The sequence below is a fragment of the Cotesia glomerata genome, linkage group LG6 (assembly GCF_020080835.1).
Source record: "Cotesia glomerata isolate CgM1 linkage group LG6, MPM_Cglom_v2.3, whole genome shotgun sequence".
Taxonomy (NCBI): Eukaryota; Metazoa; Arthropoda; class Insecta; order Hymenoptera; family Braconidae; genus Cotesia; species Cotesia glomerata.
This window is the reverse complement of record NC_058163.1, coordinates 8537204-8545665: the sequence shown is the minus strand read 5'-3', so window position 1 is coordinate 8545665 and position 8462 is coordinate 8537204. Positions and strand designations below refer to the sequence as shown.

The window sequence follows — 8462 nt, the reverse complement described above, 5'->3', positions numbered from 1 at the left end:
ACTTGCGCTGGTATTATTGGGATAGTTATGTGTGGGAGTATCATCAAAATGATTGTAGACGCTCTCGTCCATGGGTATGCCCTACATACCGTATACGGATGGTCTATTTATCTTATTGGGGCACTGTGGTCTTCATTCACTCATCTGTTGCTGCATTTAGGAAATAAAAAACGAAGTCAAGAAGAAGCTAGATCCAATAAAAATTCGACCTCCGAAGGCAAATTCAACGTTGAGGAAAAGGGGATACCATCCACCGCATCCACGATCTACCCCTGTCTTACCAACGCTATCCCATCAACTGATTCAACGGATTCATCGACAACGACATCGAAGAAAAATTGTTTTGTTGCTTAGGAATAAAATTTTAAACGAATAATAGATTAAGCTAGTAAATTAACAACCGAAAGAAAAATTTTGACGTCGCACTCGTCCACACATTTGTCAAGTTCACTCGTGCTTCCGTCTAACGGCGGGGGTGTTATGTAACACATTTTTTTTTTATATAGTAATTTTTACTAATATTAATTTCTTTAGTAACAATTTCTTTTTATTTTTTTTATTGAAGACCGTCATAATTTTTCGTTCGTCTGCAGGCCAGGTAATAGGATTTAGGATCCATGTCCCTTACTTAGGTGTTTAGTTTAGAACCTCAATGCATTTAAGATTTTAAAAGCTTAACAAACAAGTAAATGGGAGTTTTGTTATACGTAAATAACTTGTAGCCGATTGAAAGGAACACTAGAAGATATTATTTGGAAATCTTCGACACTTAAGCCGCCCTTAAATGCACTGAGACACTAACACCCAGTTTAAAATATTTTTCGCAATTATAATCTCATTTAGGAAAATATTCTTCGGTTTACTGTTTAGACATATAATAAAAGAATAATAACTTAAAATTAGAAAAATAGTAATTTTACAATATAAAATAAAACTTGAACATTTTATCTTTAAACTATAACCGAAGATAAAATTTTAGTTAAAATACATATAAGAGTAAATAGACAATTCAAGGTAAAAAAGATAAATAATGACTCAAAATGAATAGCTAGTTAAATAAACTATAAAATAAAACTTGAACAACATTTTATCTTTAAACTATAACCGAAGTTAGTTAAAATATATATAAGAATAAATAGATAATTCAAAATAGGAAACTACAAATTAATTATTAACAATAATCGACTCTTGAACGACATTTTCTCTTTAAACTTTTACCGAAGTTAGTTAAAATATATATAAGAATAAATAGATAATTCGAAATAGGAAATTACAAATTAATTATTAACAACGATCGACTAATTATTCATTCTATTTTAACTCAATTGCTAATAAAAAATTACTAATTAATTGTAATTTAATCGCTCCAATAATTTAGTTACGTATATAAATTTAAAAAATAGTAATATTTAAACATTTCGTATAGTAAAGTATAAGTTAACATTAGAATCCTTGTGTGCATATGTGTGTGTGTATAGATGCGCCTATCCACTATCACAAACGTACAGTATACTTGTACATCAAAATACAAAGTAGACCGCCACTATAGTAGTTTTCCGAAACATCCGAAGAGAGGGTAAGAGTCCCCGGAAAACGATAGCTAATTGGGCACTGGGTTCTCCCTCCAATTAACAACTGAGGGACCACAAAATCTCGGACCCGGAAAACTGCTGGGTGTTCGCTCTCTTCGTGCTTTGACTTTTCTAGTGGTAACATCGTACACAGTTTAAGTAAGTCTCAAATAGACTACGCGAAATTTTTGTCTCAGTAAAATTTAACAGTTTGTAAAAGTGAAAATAAGTAGTGAAGCGAAATCAACCACAGCAATTTGCGGCTATAGTCGTCGATCAGGGTCATGATATATTTGCGTCCTCCAGGTGTTTCTGTCGGCATTGGTCCACACAGATCAGTATGTAACAGGTCCAGCGGTCGATGAGTGGTGCTCGATGCTTTCTGTGGGAAAGGATTGCGAGTGATTTTTCCTTTAATACAACATTCGCATACCTGTTTTATTGGACAGTCGTTTATCTTTATTCCCGTGACTAAATTATTACTAGAGAGATACCTAATTATCTTTGGGTCGCGATGTCCAAATCTTGCATGCCAGTGGTGAATGCAATCCTCGGGATGTTGTGGTAGGACCGCGTATGCGTAGTCAGGCCTTCTCAATTTATATACTTGTCCTATGGCGTCACCAACAGCTATTTCCTCGTTGGTTTTGGTGAATATTGCCATCTGATTATTCATAATTTTTAAATGGAAGCCAAGTTTATCCAATGTGCCTATGGAGATGAGGTTACAGTCGAAGTTAGGGACATATATCACGTTAGTGAGATTGAGTAGAGTAGTTTTTCCTTCTCTAGTTAAACATTCGATCCTTCCTTGTCCTATGCCGTGTACTTTGTATGCTTGGCCGTTTGCTACAAGTACTGATGATGTATAATTTATGTCAATGGTGTCAAAAAAACTAGCATTATTAGTCATATGACTGCTGGCAGCTGAGTCGAGGAACCAATTAGTGTTGCATGTGTTTGAGGTAACAATGTATGCTTGGTGTGGCGTCGTTTCGTGAAAACCATCATCATTTTCATCATCACTTGAAAGGTTTTCGATAACAGCTCTGGCTTGTGCTTTCTTAAGTCTTTGTTTCTTTTTCCAAGAAATATACTTTGGACATTCTGATTTCATGTGACCGATTTCATGACAAAAATAACACTCGACGTAAGCTTTACTTACATTTGCTTTCATTGCTGAGTCATAATCCTCGCTTTGTCCTAAGCTTTTTCGCCTTTTAAATTCACTAATTAAGGTTGCTTTGACGATATCAATGGTGAGCTCATCTTCTGGCCTTGAAGCAAGAACTGATATTAATGTATGGTATGATGTCGGCATGCTTCTAAGGATGATCCACGGACCAAATTCAATTGCGCTTCTGTTACCCAGGGCCGTGAGATTATCGATGAGTTCCTGAATTTTCGCAACATGTTTCTCCATGTCTTCGTTATCCTGGTATTTTAGTTGTAGTAATTCGACTATTAATGAGAATTTGTTTAGTCCACTAGCCTTTTCATGGTACTCCTTTAGAGCATCCCAGGCTTCTTTTGCAGTGGTTTTGTTGCGTATAAGAGATATTTGTGTGTCCTCAATTAACAGACATATCGTGCCAAGTGCTTTGTCGTCGCGCTGATCCCACGTGTCTTGCGCGTCCTCACCCGTGGTAGGCCTTAGGTTTGCAATCGCCTTCCATGTACCTTCACGCTTCAGAAGTTTTTCTATTTTAAATTTCCATACTTGGTAATTATTGTTATTTAATTTGGCAATGCCAAAAGTAGTGTTTGTTTCTGCCATTCTTAAATTTAAGCACTAATGGAATCGATCACTACACGACGCTTCAACTCTTAAACTTTACTTTTTCTTGAACTTTACTTTTCCTTAAACTTTACTTTTTCTTGAACTTTACTTTTTCTTAAACTTTACTTTTTCTTGAACTTTACTTTTTCTTAAACTTTACTTTTCACTTTCCTTTAAAAAAAAAAAAAAAAAAAAGAGGAACTTTACTTTACTTTTGCACCAGCTCCTGGGCCCATAACCTGTAGGATTTTGGGAGACAGGTGCAAGTGTAACTGACAAGACGATGCGTACAGTAGCTTGTGTTTATTAATACTAACTTCATAATTACAGCTGACTAATTACTCAATGAAAGCAAATGGGTATAGGTAATGTATGTTGTATGTGTGTGTGTGTACAATAGAAACTATATGAGTCATTGATTCCAATATTTTATAGCTATGATCGATACATATTCTTGTAGGAAATTTAACGATCTACAAAAATTGTCTAGATGTATATATGCTTACGGAGAACCATTTCGGAGTTATCAGGCCTTAAACATCGAACTGTTTAAAAAAATAATAATATTTATTTATAAATACGAAAAATCGACTTAAATCATTTAAATAAACAATATTATATATCAAAAAATTAAAATGATAAATTTCTAAGAGGTTTTTGATGAATAGTTTTTATTAATTATTGATTACTGACTAATTTCACTGAACAGCGCTAAAAAAATACAGATGTATTACGAATTTATGGTCAATATACCTTCAATAGTACAATTTACATAAAGTTTTTTTTAGAACAGCTTGGAAAGTCTTCTCTATGTTTTTTTACCGTTTGTAGCAAACCTTGAAATTGTTCTTCACTGTTAGTTAAATGCTGATTATATTTAGTAATTAATGCGACATGTCTCTCAGCAATGTCATTCACTACTTTTAATGTACTAAAAAATTGAATATTTTCTTGTAAGCTTCTGTGACTAGCCCATAAAGTGATGTCGACATCAAGAAACTCAGTAGACAATCCAAATCGTTCAAATAATACCAATGATCTTTTAGAAACGAAATGACTTAGATCTTTTATTAATAACGTATTCAACTTATTCTTATTGATTATGAAGCGCTTTTTATTTAATATACTACTATCTCGGGACTTTATAGCAGTTACCATTCTAATTTTTACTTCCGGTGACTCTCGAATCAAATAAAGCCAAAGCTGCTAATTCTTCAGAAAGGTACCACAGATGATTAGCCATTTTCTCAGATGTCTTTTTTGAAACAGCTGAATTAAGATCGCCTGGGCCGCTTCAACCGGTAACCTCGACAACGTCGACGCTTCTACCGATGTATTTCGCACAATGCATGAAGCTAATCAGCGAGATCCACGATCAATAGAAGCCAATGACATTTTAGGATACAAAAAATAAAAAATTACAATTTTTTAAAGCGTCCTTTTCTTATTACAGCTGCTAAGCAATTTGAAGTTCACGAGCTGTTTTAAAGGACTTGAATTTACTTTTTTTTTTAAATAATTTATTAATTCTTGATATTTTTGACAACGATTAATCTTTTTTTTTATTTTAATAATTAAAAATTTTTAATTTTATAACAAAATAATACGCTCGATATATTAAATTGTATTATTGAAATTGATAAAATCAAAAATTATATTTATTATAGTAACTAGCTACCTTGCAGTCACTATGTGACTGCCGTGATTTAGAACTATAAATGAAAAAAATTTTGCTCTATTAAATAATTAATTTTATTAAATTACACGGTACTTTCTAAGCTATTGACATTTTTAAAGATATTAGCTCATCCCGATATTACACTTATTAAGAGCTTTTATTTGAGTACCCACATGCATTTTGAAATATTTTTCATATATACATATACATAAATACATAAAATATATGAAAAATTGATATGGGTACTCAAATGAAAAGTCTCCGTAAATTTAATGTCGAGGTGAACTTATATTTTTAAAAATGTCAATAGTTCTCAAGTTACAAGGTCATTTCTCAATTGTGTATCTACAGATAGAGTATTTTTGAATGCAGTCGAAATACTTATCATAACAAATTGACTATCGGTGAAAATGATATAAAACCTTGAAAAGACAAAAATTCAAGTCAAGACCTTTGCAATGACACAAAATTTTACTAAAAAAACCGATTTTATCATATGACTATCTTCGACGAGCGGTGGCATAATCTGAAGGTGGTCGGTAATGAACGTCGGGTGAATGCAAGTCTCCTCGATAAAGTCTCCCACCAGTTTGCCTAACAAACGTGCGGTGGCTGTCGGTGAAGGACACTCGACGTTATGCTTGATGCACAAATCACTCAGGAATTTGTTGGCTTCCTCGGAGTTTAATTCCTCAGGATCCGGAAACTTGACGCCCAGTTTCTCTTCCAGGATTTTTATCACTGGCAGTTGTCTCGGGGGAGTGGTCTATTTTTACACCTTCGCCTTGCGGACGGTCTGGGTGGTAGACTAACTTGTGGATTCCATGAATGCTTTTTACCATTCCTGAGACCAGTGTCTCGGTTATTACCATCAGGTCGTGTTCGTCGGCGTAGGCCATGTAAAAATCGCAGGATGTGAATTCAGGGTTGGGGGTCATGTCTATTCATTTCAGAATAAGTGACGGATTTCGTAGACTCGATTGAATCTTCCGACTATTAACATCTGAAAAATTAATATTTATTTTTAATTATAAAATTTGGATTTAACTTTTAATAAATTAATAAAAATTTATAATTAAAAAAAAATATTTGTCTTGTGAAAATAGAATTATTTTTTTTTTTAATATAAGTTCAGGTCATAGATTATTTTTTAATAAAAAAAATTTTTTATACGAAATTTAAATTTTATTGATCAAACATTTTTTTTAATTATAAATATTTGAATCTAATTTTTTTGCTTTATTTCATAATTTATATTTTATAGATTTATCAAGTAATTTTTTGTTATAAAAAAAAATTACGACTAAAAAAATTTTTTTTTAATTCTAAAAGAAATTTAAGACAGAGCAATTTTATAACTGAGAAAAAGAAAAATTATTTAGATAAAAATGTTTAAAAATTAATTTATTAAAAATATACATATATTGGCTCATATAAAACACAACTAAAACTGTCAATTGTGTACGTCAATCGCCATCTTTCTTTTTTCCTTTCACGACATTCTTATCATAAATGCGCCGTAAAAACAAGCAGAATAAAAAAATGTTAATTTTTCACCTAGTTATGTCCCAAAATGGGATTGATCACAGTTGTAAATAATAACCATGTTTTAAATTTAAGAATATCTAATTGCTAATTAAAATTTTAAATTTTATTTGTAAAATATTGAACATTAATTTCCTTTATTGAACTTTTGTGCAGCAATAAGATCTCATTAATAAAATTTTTTAATAAATATTATAATTTAATAGTTATTTATAACCTCACTTGATGTTTATAACCTGTCACAACATTACACTACTAACCATCATAAATATAAATTGAACATATATATCTCATTATATTGTCGCTTTATGAAAACAATCTTAAGTTTTTACAGAAAATGAACGTTGTGTTGCATAGAGCTCCATCTATCCAAATTAACTTTTTTTTATCAAGGTAAAAGAAATCCATGCCATAGGGATTGTAAGTTAACAGAATTATAGGCAATCGGATTTCAGTGTAATCGGAATTATATCCAATAAAATTTCTAGGCAATCGGATTCTAAGTAATCGGAATTCTAGGTAATCGGTAATCTATCTCATAGAAATTCTACGTCATGGATAATTTGGGTAATCGGATTTTGGGTTATGGAAATCTAGGTAATCGGGATCTAAGTCACCGGTAATCTAACTCATTGGTCTACACCTAATAGACGTCTTCCCCATTAAATCATTACTTGGCGCTGTTATCGCTGACGTTGCTGAAAACCACGCTTTTATGTGAAATTTTATCACAAAAATACAAATTTGACGGACTCCTACAATTTCGGTCTTTGTTAGCTTTAACTGATTTCTAAACATGAATATTTTTAAATTATAAATCGCTTTTGCTATCCACCTTGCATGATAAACAGCTCCAGGATATTTAAAAACTACTCCGTCAGATGGCAAAGCTCCCAAAAAAATCAGAGCTAAGTCCAGAAGCTCCTTATAATCTCCTCTTGGTTGCGAAATCTACAACAACAACAATAATAATAATTATTTATATTATGACACATACGAAACGCAATTGAAGATAATTAAGAACCATAATCAACATTACTTGTAAGTAATTAGCAATAAGTATTAGGATTTCATCTTTTATATCTGCAAGGGCTTCTTGATCTTCTCTGTCTGAAATCCCAGTAGTATATTTTTGTTGATCAATATCACTCCATTTGTTTTTGAACCGAGTAAAAATCAAAACATTTGGACCTGAAGATGTAGGCCAATAAGTTTCAAATGCGGATCTTAAAACTAGCTCAATAATGTGATGACGGTATGGTAAATAAGTCAACTCTCTACTTAGTGCTTGTTCAACGAGAACACACGCACCACTGTGAATTCCATAAAAAAACCATGAATTACAAATTTAAATGTAAGTACTGATAAATAACAAAATAAATAACCAATACATTAGCTGAAACAATGAAAACCAAAAAAAAATTATTATTTGAGTTAAGGGGGTATTCTGGTTTGACTTCCGATTTTTGTGCACTTTTTTGGGATTTTTTTGTAAAGACCAATGAGGAGATAAAACTTTGAACCTTTAAACATTTATTTATAGATATTTCAAGCGTATACAGTTAAAATTTGAACTAAAAACATTCACTAGAATTAAAGTTATAGTGGTCTGAAGACACCCACCACGACAAAAATTGACGCTCATTTCCTCCATGATATCAGCTGATTGGCTTATCTGAAACAAAAAAACCCGCCAGGGTTTTAATCTGTATACTTAAATACATCGATTGGACTACAATCGAAAAAAAATTTTTTTGATTTCTATTTTTAACTTTCCGCTAAGAAAATTGAAAATTTTCAAAAATCGGGAAGTTATTGTTTTCACCCCGTTTTTCGAAAATCGAGTTTTCATCAGATCTCGACGTTTTGAGGTCCTAGGAAGCTTCCC

General features: G+C 32.1%; 1 long non-coding RNA gene and 1 pseudogene across 1 annotated transcript; one reads left to right on the top strand and one right to left on the bottom strand.

Moving 5' to 3' along the window:
• Positions 1–5498: 5498 nt before the first annotated feature.
• LOC123267859 lies at positions 5499–6462 on the bottom strand (annotated as a pseudogene).
• Positions 6463–6488: 26 nt separating this feature from the next.
• Positions 6489–7234, top strand: LOC123266922. The gene is made up of 2 exons (XR_006509906.1): positions 6489–7093; positions 7172–7234. It is a non-coding gene; the product is annotated as an uncharacterized LOC123266922 (long non-coding RNA).
• Positions 7235–8462: the final 1228 nt, after the last annotated feature.